At 44.2% G+C, this 20073-nt stretch overlaps 1 non-coding gene across 1 annotated transcript; it reads right to left on the bottom strand.

Annotated features, from left to right (window-relative positions):
- Window positions 1–17491: 17491 nt before the first annotated feature.
- Window positions 17492–17604, bottom strand: LOC134959523 (U5 spliceosomal RNA). Its single transcript, XR_010187549.1, has one exon. It is a non-coding gene; the product is annotated as a U5 spliceosomal RNA (small nuclear RNA).
- Window positions 17605–20073: the final 2469 nt, after the last annotated feature.

The raw sequence follows: 20073 nt of genomic DNA, 5'->3' as shown, positions 1-20073 counted from the left end.
TTCTGTGAGATATTTTAACTCCACAGATTTAAGTGTGTCAAACCAATGTGACTTTTGGAACCCAAAAACCACCTGGAGATCCCAAAAGTGCCACTAAAGGCACAAAAGGAGGCTGTATATGCAGTACCCCTTTAACAATGTCTGAACTTCAGGGACTGAAGCTAGTTCTTTTTTGGAAGAAAATTGACAGAGCCGAAATTTGAACCTTAATGGACCCCAATTTCAGGCCCATAGATACTCCTGTTTGCAGGAAATGTAGGAATCGACCCAGGTGAATTTCCTCCGTCGAGCCTTACTGGCCTCGCACCACGCAACATATTTTCGCCAAATGCGGTGATAATGTTTTGCGGTTACATCCTTCCTGGCTTTGATCAGGATAGGGATGATTTCATCCGGAATGCCTTTTTCCTTCAGGATCCGGCGTTCAACCGCCATGCCGTCAACGCAGCCGCGGTAAGTCTTGTAACAGACAAGGTCCTTGCTGGAGCAGGTCCCTTCTTAGAGGTAGAGGCTACGGATCCTCCGTGAGCATCTCTTGAAGTTCCGGTTACCAATTCCTTCTTGGCCAATCCGGAGCCACTAATATAGTGCTTACTCCTCTCCATCTTATCAATCTCAGTACCTTGGGTATGAGAGGCAGAGAAGGGAACCCATACACTGATTGGTACACCCACGGTGTTACCAGAGCATCTACAGCTATTGCCTGAGGGTCCCTTGACGTGGCGCAATACCTGTCGAGTTTTTCCCAACGGTTTATAATCATGTGGAAGACTTCTGGGTGAAGTCCTTACTCTCCCGGGTGGAGGTCGTGCTGAGGAAAACTGCTTCCCAGTTGTCCACTCCCGGAATGAAAACTGCTGACAGTGCTATCACATGGTTTTTCGCCCCGCGAAGAATCCTTGCAGCTTCTGCCATTGCCCTCCTGCTTCTCGTGGCACCCTGTCTGTTTACGTGGGTGACTGCCGTAATGTTGTCCGACTGGATCAACACCGGCTGACCTTGAAGCAGAGGTCCTGCTAAGCTTAGAGCATTGTAAATGGCCCTTAGCTTCAGGACATTTATGTGAAGTGATGTCTCCAGGCTTGACCATAAGCCCTGGATATTCCTTCCCTGTGTGACTGCTCCCCAGCCTCGCAGGCTGGCATCCGTGGCCACCAGGACCCAGTCCCGCATGCCGAATCTGCGGCCCTCTAGAAGATGAGCACTCTGCAACCACCACAGGAGGGATACCCTTGTCCCTGGTGACAGGGTTATCCGCTGAAGCATCTGAAGATGCGACCCGGACCATTTGTCCAGTAGGTTCCACTGGAAAGTCTTGCGTGGAATCTGCCGAATGGGATTGCTTCGTAGGAAGCCACCATTTTTACCCAGAACCCTTGTGCATTGATGCACTGAGACTTGGTTCGGTTTTAGGAGGTTCCTGACTAGCTCGGATAACTCCCTGGCTTTCTCCTCCGGGAGAAACACCTTCTTTCTGGACTGTGTCCAGGATCATCCCTAGGAACAGAAGACAAGTCGTCGGAACCAGCTGCGATTTTGGAATATTGAGAATCCAATCGTGCTGCCGCAACACTACCTGAGGTAGTGCTACACCGATCTCCAACTGTTCCCTGGATCTCACCCTTATCAGGGAATCGTCCAAGTAAAGGATAACTAAAATTCCCTTCCTTCGAAGGAATATCATCATTACGGTCATTACTTCAGTAAAGACCCGGGGTGCCGTGGACCATCCCTACGGCAGCGTCTGAACTGATAGTGACAGTTCTGTACCATAACCTGAGATACCCTTGGTGAGAAGGGTAAATTTTGACATGAAGGTAAGCATCCTTGATGTCCCGAGACATCATGCAGTCCCCTTCTTCCAGGTTTGCAATCACTGCTCTGAGTGACTCAATTTTGAATTTGAACCTCTGTATGTAAGTGTTCAAAGATTTTTGATTTTAGATTTTAAAATCGGTCTCACCGAGCCGTCTGGCTTCGGTACCACAATAGTGTGGAATAATACCCCGTTCCCTGTTGTAGGAGGGGTACCTTAATTATCACCTGCTGGGAATACAGCTTGTGAATGGCTTCCAAAACTGCCTCCCTGTCAGCGGGAGACGTCGGTAAAACAGACTTTTGGAAACGGCGAGGGGAATACGTCTCGAATTCCAATTTGTACCCCTGAAATATTACCTGAAGGATCCAGGGGTCTACTTGCGAGTGAGCCCACTGCGCACTGAAATTCACTGAGAACGGGCCCCCACCGTGCCTGAACTTGTAAAGCCCTAGCGTCATACTGAGGGCTTGGCAGAGGCGGAAAAGGGTTTCTGTTCCTGGGAACTGGCTGATCTCTGCAGCCATTTTCCTCTCCCTCTGTCACGAGCAGAAAAGAGGAACCCTTTTGTCCGCTTGCCAACCAGGACTGCGCCTGATAATACGGCGTCTTATTTTGAGAGGCGACCTAGGGTACATCCCCTTTTTTAAGGCAATACTTCCAAATGCCGTTTGGAATCCCTGACCACTTTACTGGTAGAATACAACGCACTTATACTTGATGCCAGTCGGCAAATATTCCGCTGTGCATCATGCATATATAGAAATGCATCTTTTAATTGCTCTATAGGCAATAATATACTGTCCTTATCTAGGATATCAATATTTCCAGTCAGGGAATCCGACCACGCCAACCCAGCACTGCACATCCAGGCTGAGGCGATTGCTGGTCGCAGTATAACACTAGTATGTGTGTAAACACATTTTAGGATACCCTCCTGCTTTTTATCAGCAGGATCCTTAAGGGCGGCCATCTCAAGAGAGGGTAGAGCCCTTGTTCTTACAAGCGTGTGAGCGCCTTATCCCCTGTAGGGGGTGTTTCCCAACGCACCCTAACCTCTGGCGGGAAAAGGTATACTGCCAATAACTTTTTAGAATTATCAATTGTTATCGGGGGGAAACCCACGTATCATCACACACCTCATTTTATTTTTCAGATTCAGGAAAACTACAGGAAGTTTTTCCTCACCAAACATAATAATACCCCTTTTTTTTTGGTGGTATTCATATTATCAGAAAGGTGTAAACATTTTCCATTGCATCAATCATGCAATGAGTGGCCCTATTGGAAATCACGGTTGTCTCTTCACCGTCGACACAGGAGTCAGTATCCGTGTCGGCGTCTGTATCTGAGGTAACGGGCGCTTTAGAGCCCACTGTATGAGACGTCTGGACATGCACAAGCTGAGTAGCCGGCTGTCTCATGTCAACCACTGTCTTTTATACAAAGCTGACACTGTCACGCAATTTCAACAGTACATCCACTCAGGTGTGGACCCCCTAGGGGGTGACAACACTATTACAGACACTCTACTCCGTCTCCACATCATTTTTCTCCTCATACATGTCGACACAAACGTACCGACACACAGCACACACACAGGGAATGCTCTGATAGAGGACAGGACCCCACTAGCCCTTTGGGGAGACAGAGGGAGAGTTTGCCAGCACACACCAGAGCGCTATATATATATACAGGGATAACCTTATATAAGTGTTTTTCCCTTTATAGCTGCTGTATTGTTTATACTGCGCCTAATTTGTGCCCCCCTCTCTTTTTTAACCCCTTTCTGTAGTGTAGTGACTGCAGGGGAGAGCCAGGGAGCTTCCCTCCAACTGAGCTGTGAGGGAAAATGGCGCCAGTGTGCTGAGGAGATAGGCTCCGCCCCTTTCTCGGCGTCCTTATCATCCGTTTTCTTGTATGTTTTGGCAGGGGTTAAATGCATCCATATAGCCCAGGAGTTATATGTGATGCATTTATTTTAGCCATAAAAGGTTTTCTATCGATTTATTGCGTCTCAGGGCGCTGCCCCCCCAGCGCCCTGCACCCTCAGTGACCGGAGTGTGAAGTGTGCTGAGAGCAATGGCGCACAGCTGCGGTGCTGTGCGCCTACCTTTATCTGAAGACAGGAAAGTCTTCTGCCGCCGTTTTTCCGGACCTCTTCGCTCTTCTGGCTCTGTAAGGGGGCCGACGGCGCGGCTCCGGTGACCCATCCAGGCTGAACCTGTGATCGTCCCTCTGGAGCTAATGTCCAGTAGCCTAAGAAGCCCAATCCACTCTGCACGCAGGTGAGTTCGCTTCTTCTCCCCTTAGTCCCTCGATGCAGTGAGCCTGTTGCCAGCAGGTCTCACTGAAAATAATAAACCTAAACTAAAACTTTCACAAAGAGCTCAGGAGAGCCCCTAGTGTGCACCCTTCTCGTCGGGCACAGAAAATCTAACTGAGGCTTGGAGGAGGGTCATAGGGGGAGGAGCCAGTGCACACCAGGTGATCCTAAAGCTTTCTTTAGATGTGCCCCTGTCTCCTGCGGAGCCGCTGTTCCCCATGGTCCTTACGGAGTTCCCAGCATCCACTAGGACGTCAGAGAAATACAGATAGAGATTTACCAGCATTGAAGAGCTTTACACTAGAGGTAGAAGTATAGCAGAGTAGTTAAACTAGATGTATTACCTTTAACTAGACAGCAGCAAACTCACTTTTTACGCCCCAAATTAGGATGCTATCGCTGCTTAGGTTGCTCTACATGCAATACTTTATTTACGGGTTCTACCTTCAATCACCCATATACAGGCAAAAGCTATACAATTCAACACCGTGTTACCTGCACCACAACGCATGTCATCTACATGTTGAAATGCCCCTGTGGACTTGCCTATGTGGGCAAGACACAGAGGCAATTTCGAGAACGTATGGCGTTGCATCATAGCGCCATCAAGCAGGCACACAAGAAGGGAATGAGTGAACAACCGGTGGCCAGACACTGTTTACAGGTCAAACATAATATAGCCAGTATGCGGGCCATCATCATAGACCATGTACCCCTATCTCATAGGGGAGGAGACCGCAATAAAATCCTCCTGCAACGTGAAAGCAGGTGGATTTACGTGTTAAACACAGTGGCACCACGCGGCCTCAATGAATCTTTAGGGTTTCAATGCTTTCTCTAAATACAGTGGAGTTAGTCTAAATATAGTTTATTCATATGATAATATATAGATGTAGCTTAAAATTCAATCAAATTAGACATTGGAAGCAGTGTTAGTTTAAATTTAGCTTTACTTAACATAAATAATTGAACTCGTTGTCTCATTTTGGTTATAGATCTTTAGTATCCCCTGCAGTAGTCAATAATTATCACTGTTTGTTTCGGTGGAAGTTTTATAACATGTATCATGTAAAATCTGGATTATGATCTAGTTGTTATTGTTTTTTCTGTAGGCGTCACCTAGCAATGGAGATTGCACTTCCCCATTGGCTCTCCTGTCCGGCGCCATCTGCTGACGTACGCCTCCGGCGACCCGTACTGAGTGCGGCAGGACACGGCGGGAACAGCGGTGCAGGACAGGCGAGTACAATTTTATGCAATGAATGTTTGTTATGTGGGTATATTGTTTGTGTGTAACGTTTGTCCCGGACGACGGGGTTAGACCCCGAAACGGCGTAGGACCGCAATGAAGAAAAACTTCTCACACTTCAAATTGACTGTGGAGTGCCGCTTCTTGACACGATTTACATGGGACCTCAACACAGATCCACAGAGGGCACCGCAGCAAGTAACTATTAGCACCCACACGAGTGCCGGGCTTTTCCGACAATTATTTACACACACACATATATATGTATATATATATATATATATATATATATATATATATATAAAATGCACATATGTTGTAAGACTGTAATGCTAACCATTAGGCCAGCTGTACTGTGCTTCAATGTACATCAAGGTGAGGCTATAGTCCTATAAGACAATGATACTGACTTACTGCCTGCCACTTAGTTGTGGTGTTATATCATCACATAGCACAATGTTCACTGAGTAAGCTGCAGAATAAACAAAGGATACAAGACCTCTTTGCTGTGTTGCAGCAGATATTCTATGCTTTTAGCACTGTGGCTACTTTAGGTTTACAAAGCTTCCCCTCTCTAAGAGTAGTTGAAGTGGCAGTGCAGAGATAAGCGTTGTTCTCTTAGGGGAACAGGGGGAGCTAAGCCGTTCTGGAAAACAGGCTCCCCACGTAGACCGAGCTAAAGCAACCCAAGAGATTGGAGCCGTCGCTAAGCCCCGCCCTTCAGTGTTCAGTGCATTTTAAAACATATGAAATTGCTGCCCTTACTTAGAGCGTGGGCAAGCCAGTATATACTGTAATCTTGTAAGGGCTAAGTACACACAGCTCATACTGACAAAGCAGAAGTATGCTCCTCTTCTGCTGCTGCGTGTGGCGCATGTACCGGCTACAGACATCTGTGCCTCGTAAATACCAAAGGTACTGCTGTGTACAGCGCTTCCCCTATGAAGCCAGCGCTAATGTTTAAATAAATCTTCGGGAGTGAATCCGGGATTTCATTGCAGCTTGAAGGTGTGCTGCGGTTGGCGGGCGATCTCCGAAGAGTGCGCACCAACTGAGTAGGGAAATATCTACTTCCTGGGCTGCATGCTAACCATTGCTAAAGAGAGGTTCCCATTGACAGTAGGACCTTCCGCGGTGTAGCTAGCAGAGTGGTGATGTGGAGATAGCAGCGTCGCCACTAACCCCTCCCAAGCCCCATACCCACTCATTCTATATTTAATAATTATTTTTTGGTCGGGAGTAAGCTGAATACCGAGCCGCTTGTTTTCAGCCTCCTGGGCTGCATGCCATTAGCCCACCAAACTACAGGGTTCTGTTCCTGTATGTAAGTAAAGACACGCTATCACGCTGTCCTGCAGCAGCGCTGTGAGTGGGGTCTAGCAGGCTGGGGGACCTGCAGCTAACCAGACCCACCACCCTTGCTAATCGCGAGTGGTGGGTAACACCGCCGCCTAACGGGTCGGTGTGCGGGAGGCCTCGGGACTCCGACACAAGCCGCAACTGCTGTGGCCGGTCCCTTGGGTCCGTTGATCCTGTGGCCAGGGACCCAGCTACAAGCCTCGTGGACTGTGATGGGTCCCTTACGACAGCATTCCCACGGTGTAGGCATACTGCAGCAGGATTCAGTCTGCCTGTGAACTTGAGGGGGGTTTTGCAATTGCGCCTGAAAGGATGTTTAACTGTGACAATGATTGGTAAATGAATGAATATTTATTTATTTCAAATATTTAAACTAAATGCAACCTTAAGAATAAATGAAAAAGTTATAGATAATATAGTACAATATAAGTCCATATGCTAGTGCAGTGGAGCTGCGTCCTTGAAGTTAGATAGTCCCAATTCGGGTCTCAAAGTTAGTGTTCCTTTCCCCTCAGAGACAAGTACCGCATTACAACGTTCTGGCTGGCAGTTAGCGTCTGTTAGCTCAAGCGATCTCAGTTATCCCAGACGAAGGTAGAGAGCGGTCAGTCCGGAGCCACAATTCGCCTATCTCTCTGTATACATATCCCCCCCCCCCCCGTACATCCATTAGGGGTACCCCATCCACTTTAACCAGTCAGAATCACCCAGCCCTGGAAGACATTTATCATTCACCAGACTTTATGTTTTTACATTTTTGAGCTCTCAACGATCACCTGGAACTGTGTTGGAACCTATATAAAGACATTGCAATACACAATCGAATAGTGCACATTAAGGAGGTGGGACTCCACGCTCCACTGCATTAGCATATGGACTTATAGGGGGAGATTCAAATGTTTGAAAAGTCGGTTGGGTGTCTGTTTTTTCCTGTCTATTAGATAGGAAAAAACAGGCTCCCAACTGACTTTTTAAACATTTGAATCTCCCCCATAGTGTACTATTTTAGCTATAACTTTTTTCATTTCTTCTTATTTCATGTTTTCATAGGGGGCATATGTTATTTTTTGTTTTGTTTCGGATACATTTTTATGGTAACTTTAAAAGGTTACATTTAATTTAAATATTTTTATATAAATAAATATTCATTCATTTACCAATCATTGCCACAGTTAAACATAATTTCAGGAACAATTGCAAACCCCCCCTCAAGTTTATGTATTCGTCTATGAGGTTTTGGGTTTAGCCTCAGCTGCAATCTGCTGCCATTTTACGCTGACTCATAGAAGTAGAGCGCAGGATATAATCGTTGTATACTTAAAAGTCTGCCTGTGAAGATCATTCCAAAAGAAAAAGAAAATAAAATGAAAGGGCTGGAGATAGCCCTCCGTGCACCCGGCTCCCTCGGCCACTAATCTAAAACCGAGGTCTTCTGGGACATAGAGGGGGAGGAGCCAGCTACTGTTCTAAAGAAATTTAAAGTGCCAGGCTCCACTCATCACCCTGTCTATATCCCAATGTACACACTCCAGTGTCCCCTAGTGGATGAAGTCGAAATAAATAAAAATGACAACTGTGGGGTTCAGTATGTAATCCTGATGGACGGGATGCCGATGGTCTGAATACAGACTCTTGGTGTCAGTGTACTGACGCCAGGAATCCCACATCTGTCACCATTCTGGCATCAGTATTGGGGCCGCAAGGCGGGATTGCGGCGTCAGTATTGTGACCACAGGGATCCTGCCCGGTGGCATCTTAACTGCGTCCCCTACTGCGAACGTTACTGTGATGTTAAAAAGCAGGAGAGCAAAGTAATCAGCGTCCTGTAGGGGGAGGAATATCTGGTTGAGTAAACTGGAGCAGTGGTTCCCAAATGCTGTCCTAAAGGCAACCCAACAGTCCAGGTTCTAGGGTTAAACCTAAACAGACATGCTTCAAAGAATGGTAGTGGTTGCAAAGAATAAAATGTTCTTTGAAATATACTGTGAACTTAAGGGTTAGCTGATCCAACAAACTGGTATCCAGATGTGTTCTCCTATATCTAGCCTCAATACGTCATACAACATGACACTAGGACGCATGATGAGACTTTGCTGATTAATTTGATATATGACACTTGTATATTGTGTGTAACTGTCATTCCGTGTCAAATCATCACACTGATTTTACCTCACCAGCTCAGACTTTGATAAAATTTGGTAAATAAATAGAGTATATACGTACAGATGGAGCCACGCTCATCATGGCTACATCTGCGTCCCAGTGCGGTCACGGGCACAGTCGCATCTCGGGCGCGCGTCATATGCGCACGCTTCATTCGCATGAATGGGAGCGCTCCGTATGCTGCCTCGGCGCAGCTAGGCACTGGATCGCCTAGCTGCGAAAAGAGTGCATGTCTGTGATGTAGCCACACTAGATGAGCGTAGCTACATATGTAGTTTAAGAAAAAAAACATATATTTAAATATTTCATGCGGTTTCCAAAATATGGTTATGTAAAGTTTTTAAAAATCTGTCAAAAACACAGAACCAGCATATTTTCTCTCTCCTAATTAAGCTAGAGAGGTAGGCGTAGTGTCATTTTACTGTGTTTTTTTATGCCCTTGTGTATAACAAGAAATGGTGGCTTGCTTATGTGATGGACAAGAATGAAGATGAAGACAAATTAAAAGAGACCTTCCTTCATCCAGCTGGACCTTCACCACAATTCTTCTATGCAAAGAAGCCTGATGTACTATGGATACCTCTAATAGATGTCTTATGCAAAGTCGACCCTATAACTCTAACTCGAAGAACTTATGTCATGTATCCTGATGACGCTTTAAAAACCACTGAGGCATTATTTTACTATCTTCAGCTAACATTGGTGACTGATTGATACACTGTACAATGTCAAGTATTTCTATTCAATTTGATTTATACTGTATAATGAAACGAATGAAGCCATCAAATCTATTATTACCTATTACTATTTGTAATACAGCCAATTTTTCAGCCAATTTTTTTTTTTTTATAAACTACCTTGCTTTATAATAATTTTCAACTATGAACCCATTATCCTCCCACTTTTAAATTTGGACAAACCTTGAAGATTAGTTTAGAGAGACTACTTCCTGGAATTTTTCTTTTTTAACTTTTCTGTCTACGCACTTTTTGAGATAACCATGATCAAAAAATTCAGTTGAATTTGGGAAACGTTTTTCCTCACAAGGCCTGTTGTGTTGTATATCATATGGAAGGACATATAAACACAGTAAAATGACACCACTCCTACCTCTCTAGCTTAATTAGAACAGCTGCTATGGTGATTTGAAAATATGCTGGTTATGCGTTTTTGACAGATTTTTGAAAACTTTGCATAGTCATAATTTGGAAACGGCATGAGATATTTAAATAAAATGTAATATTTTTCTTAGATCACACATATACTCTCCATATATCAAATCTGAATAAAATCTGAGCTGGTGAGGTAAAACTCAACAAAAAGTGTGTTGATTAACACGGAATGACCCACGTGTGTGAGAGAGTTTGTAAAACTGCGGCTGCTACATTGTAGCTGCTTGCGTACAGATTCAGAGGCTCAGTCGCACACAGATATATTTATTAACAGTTTCTTATATAGCGCAGCATATTCCATTGCGCTTTACAACTAGAACAACAGTAATAGAACTATTGCCCTGCTCGCAAGCTTACAATCTATAGATATACAAGTGTCATATCAAATTAATCAGTAGTGTCTCCTGGCGCATCCTAGTCGCATTGCAAGTAAAAATAGGATTTTGGTACTTACCAGGTAAATCCTTTTCTTTGAATCCATAGGGGGCACTGGAGTACTCTTGGGATATGGGCGGCGTAGCAGAACAAAGGCACTGAATATTTAAATTTAGAACTCTCCACCCCTCCATATCCCTAGAGTACCTCAGTGTACGAACCCAGTGTTTTTACTGAGCGAACTACTATAGAGAGGTTGACAATGGAGAATTCCTATAACATAACGGACAACAACAAAGTTGACCCATAACGTTAGTGTCAACTAAACAGTTGACAGCATAACCGATAGACCTTTATAGTTTGAACCAATCGGTGAAAATGTGTTACCATAAGCTCCTTTGAGCTTAATACAAACCAGGTAAAACGTGTTACCCTAAGCTCCTCTGAGCTTAAAACAACCCAGGTAAAACTGCTCTGGGTGGGCGTCCAGTGCCCCCTATGGATTCAAAGAAAAGGATTTACCTGGTAAGTACCAAAATCCTATTTTCTTTTTCATCCACTAGGGGTCACTGGAGTACTCTTGGGACGTACCAAAGCTTCCCTCGTGGGCGGGAGAGCTGTTTGACACTTGTAACAGTAGGCAGCCAAAGCTAGATGCTGATGCCGCAACCATTCATAACGTGTAAACGTGCACAAACGTGGTGCACTGAAGGCTATGTAGCCGCGTCGTAGACGCTCCACGACCCGCTGGGTCTGACATTCCCACAGAACCTGTGGGATGAGCTATTACTGACGTAGGCGATTGTAACTTAGCCTTAAAGTAAGCCTGACTTGTAGTCATTATTATCCCACTGGATAATATCTGCTGAGAAACTGGCTAACCCCAGTTGGCAGCATTATAGAGAACAAACAACGTATCCGTATCACGTACTGTAGACGTTCGGGACATATATAAACGCGTAATGCGTGTACCACATTCAGAATTCTAGAATGTGCTGTCAACACAGGAACCACTATTGGTTTATTGATGTGAAGAATAAGAAAGCGGAATTCGTCCGAAGATCTGCTTTGTCATGAGAAAACTCAAATACGGTGGCTTGGAATACAAGGCACCCAAATATGAAAACAAAACAATTGCCGAAGCTAAGGCTAGAAGAAAAATGTTTTCCTAAGTGAGAAACTTAATCCCCATTTATTGTAAGGGTTCAAAATATGAAAACTGTAAGAAATCTGAACCCAACCTCAATTCACCTGGCGCTGTAGGTGGGATAAATGGAGGCTGCACTTTGATGACGTCTCCCAGCGCTAAAAATAATCAGGTTTGGAGTTGATTATAATTAGTGATATCTATAAATATACTTAAGAATCACTCAAAAAGCACTAAAAACGGCAATATAATTTATAAATGAATTTTTTATTGACCTGGTACAAAATAAAAATGGGACCCTAATCATAAGGTCTTCTCTATTCTTAAAATTAAAAGTGATCCTAATACCGGTATACAAGAAAAGTTACAAACAACATAGGAACATAAAAAACATAAAACACACAGTGATGCGCTAGATGGCGGTTTATTCACTGTACAAATTCCTCAGATATGTATAGGTACATAGGGCTGATTTATATACCACAGTCAGTGTTCATATTAGGAGTGCATCCAATAGATGGGACATCAGGGACACGCTAAATAGCGATGAATGTTTGTATTCCTTTAAGTGAAGTGCTGTCACAGTCACTACTCGTATGTGGAATCGATCCAACAGAGATTCTGGTAATTACCAGCCAACCTACATAAAGTCTATAATTGACAAAGACTATGAAGGCGGGGGTCTTCACTTCTGAGTGTGTTCAGGATATATAGCTGCACTTACTTCAAAGTATCCGGAAGTCGATAGAACGGGTGTCTGCCGGCAGACGAGATGGCTCCACGATCAACTAGTTTCGCCTGACTAGCAGGCTTCCTCAGGATGGTCGAGCCGTATCCATACCCGTTCTTTTATCCCTGTCTTGCGTCACCGTTGTCATGGTGACTATCCTTCTCAGAGTGAACGAGCCTCCGTTCACGTGATGTTCCTGATGACGCGTGTTGTTATGGGGACCAGACGTGATGCCGCGTATTGCTCCCTGCATGTCTCCCGCTTGTTGTGGCTTGTAGCCATGGAGACCGGACGTAATGACGCCTGTAACTTAGTCCAGTACTTCCCCATGAAGGCCGGGCACATCCCTCCAGCAGCGTCTCTTGTTACCATGGAGATCTTCTCCTAGCGATGTTCATTTCTTACCCCTCTCATTGTGTGTGGTTGAATAATGGAAAATTCATTATATATACCATATTTATACGTGTCCATAAGTGTTCCTCACGGTAGGTAGATAATGGATCCCATAATTATATAATCCAGGACAGTGTACAACATACAAAAAAGACATGAAACGAAAAGGACATAAAAAGACATAGAAAGACAGTGACTATGGTTTTTAATCTAAGCAATTAATCTCATGTTAAGTGTATATATATATATATACACATACAGGTGTATTCCTTTATAACCCCCTGGTTTCTCATGATATTTACTCCATATAGTTGGGTTTTATTCTTTAAGGAAGGGAAAAAGGTCCCATTCTATATTGAGACCTTTGGGTATCCGTGTTTCTAATTCAAAAATCATTTTGGCCTCTTCTCTCAATAGTGCATTGTCCCAGTTTCCTCCTCTCCATGATTTCTGCACTAATTTGATTCCAATAAATTCTAGACATTGGAATCAAATTAGTGCAGAAATCATGGATACCCAAAGGTCTCAATATAGAATGGGACCTTTTTCCCTTCCTTAAAGAATAAAACCCAACTATATGGAGTAAATATCATGAGAAACCAGGGGGTTATAAAGGAATACACCTGTATGTGTATATATATATATATACACTTAACATGAGATTAATTGCTTAGATTAAAAACCATAGTCACTGTCTTTCTATGTCTTTTTATGTCCTTTTCGTTTCATGTCTTTTTTGTATGTTGTACACTGTCCTGGATTATATAATTATGGGATCCATTATCTACCTACCGTGAGGAACACTTATGGACACGTATAAATATGGTATATATAATGAATTTTCCATTATTCAACCACACACAATGAGAGGGGTAAGAAATGAACATCGCTAGGAGAAGATCTCCATGGTAACAAGAGACGCTGCTGGAGGGATGTGCCCGGCCTTCATGGGGAAGTACTGGACTAAGTTACAGGCGTCATTACGTCCGGTCTCCATGGCTACAAGCCACAACAAGCGGGAGACATGCAGGGAGCAATACGCGGCATCACGTCTGGTCCCCATAACAACACGCGTCATCAGGAACATCACGTGAACGGAGGCTCGTTCACTCTGAGAAGGATAGTCACCATGACAACGGTGACGCAAGACAGGGATAAAAGAACGGGTATGGATACGGCTCGACCATCCTGAGGAAGCCTGCTAGTCAGGCGAAACTAGTTGATCGTGGAGCCATCTCGTCTGCCGGCAGACACCCGTTCTATCGACTTCCGGATACTTTGAAGTAAGTGCAGCTATATATCCTGAACACACTCAGAAGTGAAGACCCCCGCCTTCATAGTCTTTGTCAATTATAGACTTTATGTAGGTTGGCTGGTAATTACCAGAATCTCTGTTGGATCGATTCCACATACGAGTAGTGACTGTGACAGCACTTCACTTAAAGGAATACAAACATTCATCGCTATTTAGCGTGTCCCTGATGTCCCATCTATTGGATGCACTCCTAATATGAACACTGACTGTGGTATATAAATCAGCCCTATGTACCTATACATATCTGAGGAATTTGTACAGTGAATAAACCGCCATCTAGCGCATCACTGTGTGTTTTATGTTTTTATGTTTTTTATGTTCCTATGTTGTTTGTAACTTTTCTTGTATACCGGTATTAGGATCACTTTTAATTTTAAGAATAGAGAAGACCTTATGATTAGGGTCCCATTTTTATTTTGTACCAGGTCAATAAAAAATTAATTTATAAATTATATTGCCGTTTTTAGTGCTTTTTGAGTGATTCTTAAGTATATTTATAGATATCACTAATTATAATCAACTCCAAACCTGATTATTTTTAGCGCTGGGAGACGTCTCTTTTTTCGTTTATCAGTATCTTTGTGGGGATAGTGGAAATCCTCATTGTTTGCTCCCTAGCAGCTTGAACAGATCAGGATAGCACGACAGCGCAGTCCTCTACCCTTTGTTTTTATATTATGCACTTTGATGACACCTTGTAGAAAGGTGTGTACAGACGCAATAGAGTCAAACGTCTTTGAAAATAAGTTGACCACACAGATACCTGCACCCTCAGTGCAGATAAACGCAGTTTTCCATCCCACCCCGTTGAATACGGGTAACTTGAAGGATGATGTCGGAAACTTCCGAGCTTTACCACCTATGTAAGCACACCAAATTTTGTAATAATGAGCTGCCTTAAGCGGCTTACTAGCTCGTAACATGGTTGGTATAATACTGTAATGCCCTATTTCTTTTCTTAAGAGGGCGGTCTGAACCCTCACCCCGTCAACCGCAGCTGCGGTACATAGGTAATAGGTACATAGGTAACTATGGGTAAAAGAACGTTCCCTGTTGTAACAGGCTGGACGTATTATGAGCGGGCCAAGATCGTGTGCAAGTATTCCTTGGAGATTCGAGAAGCAAGCTCTCCGAAACCCATGAGATATCACTAGTATGACTGTGACGAACTGTCTTATGATCCGTTTTGGCAACGGAGAGAGCAGCGGAAAATGGTGGAGCCAGATACACGATGCTGAATGACCACACGAATGTGAGAGACTCCACCGCCACTGTCCTTGTGATCTGTTGTTTTGTACACATACTGAGCTGTAATTGTGGCGAGATGCCATCATGTATACCTGAGGGTAACCCCCTTCTGTGGACTCACATATGAAAGACCTCTGGATTTAATGTCCAGTTTTCAGGATCTAAATCCTGACGGGTGAGATCATCTGTCTAACAGATGTCCACTCACGGAATGAACCCCGTTGACATTATCACATAATGTGTTCTGGGCAATTGAGGATTCGAGTTACCTGCCGCATTGCCATGCGGCTTCTTGGTTCTCCCTGGTTGTTGTGTATGCAACTCCCGTTGCGTTGTCTGACTGTTGGTCAGACTGAAAGCGAAGCATGTAGTGCATTGTAAAATGCACGGAGTTCCAGGACATTTATCGACAGCAATCTGTCGTGATCCGTTTCAGAACCTCTGTCGCTGATCTTTTTTAACTACAACTCCTGAACCTCTGAGACTCTCGTCCAGATTATATACACCCTCGCCCCTCTGTGGGAAACGCGAGTGAAGGCCGGCGAACTAAATCGCTTTGAAACACATCATTATTCTTAACAGGCGAAACTAGCAATGTACCGCTAGTGCGCGTGTTGGCGAATACAGCAATGTACCGCTAGTGTGCGTGTTTTGCACTAATTACTAGATGTACATTTGTTCTTGCTGGTGTAGTAGGTAAATGTCTTCGATTTACCGTATTTATAATCTTACCTAGGAATTGACGTCGTTTAGACGGAATTAGATGCGATTGTTTTTGAACTTGATCTGCCACCGCAGTATACATTAGTAGCGCAAGTTAGAGGAACTTTGTTGAGACAGAGTTCTTATGAGCAGATCGTCTAAGATAGAGGAACTCTGTTGAGACAGAGTTCTTATGTCTATCAGGACTCTGAGATGAGCTATCATCACCAACATCACTTTGGTAAATACCCGAGGCGACAAGAAACGGTAGACCTGAAATGGTTAATGGTTGTGGCGTTTTGCAAACGCTAGAACCTGTGATGAACAAACCGGAATGGGTAAATACGCATTGTGAAGATCAAATGCAATTATGCAATTTTGTGGCTCTAATAAGCAAAATACTAACCGCAGAAATTCCATTTTCAAACTGCAGTAAGTGACTTGCTGATTGAGATTGCGACGGAGCTGTCTGGTTTTGCTCAAACAGAGGGGAATAAGTAACCCTGACTCTGTTGGTGTACTACTGCCTGGATTATAAAGACAGCTGAAAACCAGCAGAGACTAAATGGCAACCTGCCAAACCGTTCGACAGAGGCAGTCTTGTCCTTTATCTGTAAATAGCTGAGACATCCATGAGTTGAAGTCTGGAACCCCCGCAAATGTAAGATGTAAAGACGCGCTTCCACAATTGGAAAAGAGGTCATCAAACCACTGGCTTGCTGACTGTAGCGTCCTGTCGTTACAAGGCGTGACTGTTTTGTACCACCGTCTGGAAAAAACTGAAGTCTAAAGGGAATAAACGCCGGCACAAGTATTTCCGTTTTGATACTGGATGCGGTAATGGCTGAATATCAAATTTAGGACCAAACAAGCTCTGGCCTTGTCGTGCTGAAACTAGCGACGATGAAAAGTGAGAATCGAAGTAACCGGCGTTAGTAGAAGCTTTACAGATATACTCTGCAGCTTCTTTTAACAGTTATCTCATTGTTTCCATACATAGAGTCTAGTGACCCAAATGTATCTTGGGTCTTTATAATGTTTGACACAAACGCATTTACCAATGGTGGATCGCATCATTTTGGAAACGATTAAATAGTGGTCAAAGTCTACTCAGTCTTTGTAAAAATGGAGACATTGACTCACTGGGATTTAGCAATCTACGTCAACAACCCCGCACTATCTGAGTGCTGGTCTAATGTACCCTTCTCACTCGTAGTTATCGGTGTGAGATCTGACATAGAATCGTGCATTAAATTATAAGACCAGTTAAATAAACACCCTGGTACCCAAAGGGAATTTGGCCCTTTGGAAAGACTGTCTTTTGTTAGAGCAGGCGGAGTACTTCCGAGACTCCGATGTTACCGCTCTTTTAATGTGAATTGCCCATGCTTATAGGATTTTTAAAATTATTTTTAGTCTGCGCTAGAGCCGAACTCGCTATGCAGACAGACACCACAATAGGCAACGGACAGACACTTGCACGACTTATTGAAGTTATTATGTGTCATATATATATTTTATTGTATATGAAACTCATGGTTGTTCCTCTCTACGGAAATCTTTAGTAAAAGGCGAAAGATTTATTAGCTCTGAAGAGAAACAAGAGTATTCTTATGTGAAAAGCAGTTCACATGGGCATGTGAAACCCGAACCAAATTCCCACTAACACCCCTGCGCCTCTGGTGGCTTAGAGATGTAGGGCAGGAATGTTCCAGAATTACAAACTGGAAAACAACAGGAAGCATGGTTAAAATGGCCCCTTTGCCATGCTGACCTGATAATCACAGAACAAATTACAAATGTTTCCGTGTTAATATATTATACAGTATAATCACAGGCCGGGTACAACACATGCTCTATGAATAAATATATCTAAGCTCATAGCCTATCATAATTACATACATTAATATATTTATACAGCATTAATATAGGCTCAATAGCCTATTATACAGTGATACCACAGACCTTAATATAGGCTCCCTAGCCTATTTACAGTGTTAATAACAGCCATTAATATATAGGCTCAATAGCCTATTCACAGACAGTAATATAGATTCAATAGCCTATTACTGCCAGGACAGGTACAATACCTTATAAATACCTGTGATATATATATATATATATATATATATATATATATACCCTGCTGTTATATTTGATCCGCCAGCTTCCACCGTGCCTCTTCCCCCCTGCGGGAAGCCTGCACTGGCATGTCACCGTCTCTGTACTGAGACTGATGGAGCTGCGGCTGTATGGCGCTGGGCGGCCGGACGTAGCTGGGCGGCCGAACTCTCTGCGGAAGGCCTGCACTAGCACTTGTGGATGGAAGGTGCCGGAGCGGCGGTCATACTGAGTATGGCTTCCCCCCTGCTGTGCGGCCGGACGGAGCTGGGCGGCCGAACGGAGCGCTGGGACGGGCGGCTTGATGTCACCGTCCTGTTACTGAGTATGCGGCCGGACGGAGCTGGGCGCCGAACGGAGCGCTGGGACGGGCGCCGCTGTTAGACGTAGCGGCTGGGCTTGGCGGCGTATGAGCGGCGAAGCATATTAACCCTAACATAGCGGGGCGGCAGCCTGCGCTGACCGCCCCGTTCCCCAGCCTACCTTGCTCCTGATCATGGCTGCGACGGGGCTTCTTATGTGTAAGCTCCGTCCAGCTTCAGTGATGTGACTCATGGCTGTGACGGGCTTCTTCTGTGTAAGCTCCGTCCAGCTGTGTAGTCCTGGCTGCGACGGGGCTTCTATGTGTAAGCTCCGTCCAGCTTTCAGTCAGCTTCCAGTGATCTATGGCTGCGACGGGGCTTCTTCTGTGCAAGCTCCGTCCAGCTCTCTAGTCCTGGCTGCTCTTTGTAGGAGCAGTGGGCTGTCTGTGGCTGTGAGGGTGCTCTTTGTGAGGACCGACACGCCATGCGCTGCCCGTGCAGCGGCACTATCCCGGACCCATGTCTTTCTTGAAACTGGGAAGGGATGTGCTCTTAAAAAAAAATTAAAAATAAAAATGAAAAATTAATAAAATCTTCCAACAAGTGTGGGAATCCCACATGCCGATGTTAGTGCTTTGAGCACAGAAAAAACACTGGGTTCGTACACTGAGGTACTCTAGGGATATGGAGGGGTGGAGAGTTCTAAATTTAAATATTCAGTGCCTTTGTTCTGCTACGCCGCCCATATCCCAAGAGTACTCCAGTGACCCCTAGTGGATGAAAAAGAAATACATTTTCAACAGACAAGACACCCTATGCTAGAAGATTCTAAAGCGACCTGGTGTGCCAAGAGGGGCCGTTTGGTGCGACTGCAGCAAAGATGTATGAGGACATATCTGTAGAGGGAAGTTGCTAGAGATTGCAAAGCCCAGCCGAAAAGTAATTCATACAATGCTTTTCATCACCTATTCGAGATGAGAACCATCATATTGGCTTTTCTTTTGAAGATGCTATTTTGCATAGAACTTATTACACTATTACGTTCTTTCTTTTTGGGGGGAATTTATACTGAGGGAGTATTACCCATATTAAAGTAGTCAGTCGGCAATGCAAAATAACTAAACATTACCCGAAATTTCCTCCTACAGTATTTGGCAGCAGCAGGTAAATATGCAGGGGAATTGTAAAAAAACATGCATTCCAGAGTTCTGCAATTAGTTGGCACACAATAAACGGCTCACCAGCAGCAGTACTTCCTGACCAGGAGTATGCAAAGTTGTAGCATGAACCAACATGAAGCAGTCCTATAGGTAACCTAAAGAGACCGCTCCAAGAGTTGTGCCAACTTTGTATGGGGTTGATATTTATATCAACAGATACTAGAGAGGCACTCATAGCAAAACTGATGGAATGGAACTGGCAGCACCTGACAAAATTTCAATGACAGCTCGTGACTGAAGTCAGCAAAGTAGTAACTACGCTGACACTAGAGCCCTCCACACATACCTACTAGCAGTTCTGGGACAGAACGTTACGGAGAGCAAGACGACTTGCACTCTGGAGTTGGTCTTCAAAGTGAAGGACCGGCTACCCCTTTCACTTAGTGGGACACTGAATTGTACCCACATTTAAACTAAAAAAGGTACAGACAGCAG

This window comes from Pseudophryne corroboree, chromosome 9 (genome assembly GCF_028390025.1).
Source record: "Pseudophryne corroboree isolate aPseCor3 chromosome 9, aPseCor3.hap2, whole genome shotgun sequence".
Lineage (NCBI taxonomy): Eukaryota > Metazoa > Chordata > Amphibia > Anura > Myobatrachidae > Pseudophryne > Pseudophryne corroboree.
The sequence above is the reverse complement of the archived record's forward strand: the minus strand, read 5'-3'. Positions and strand labels throughout refer to the sequence as shown.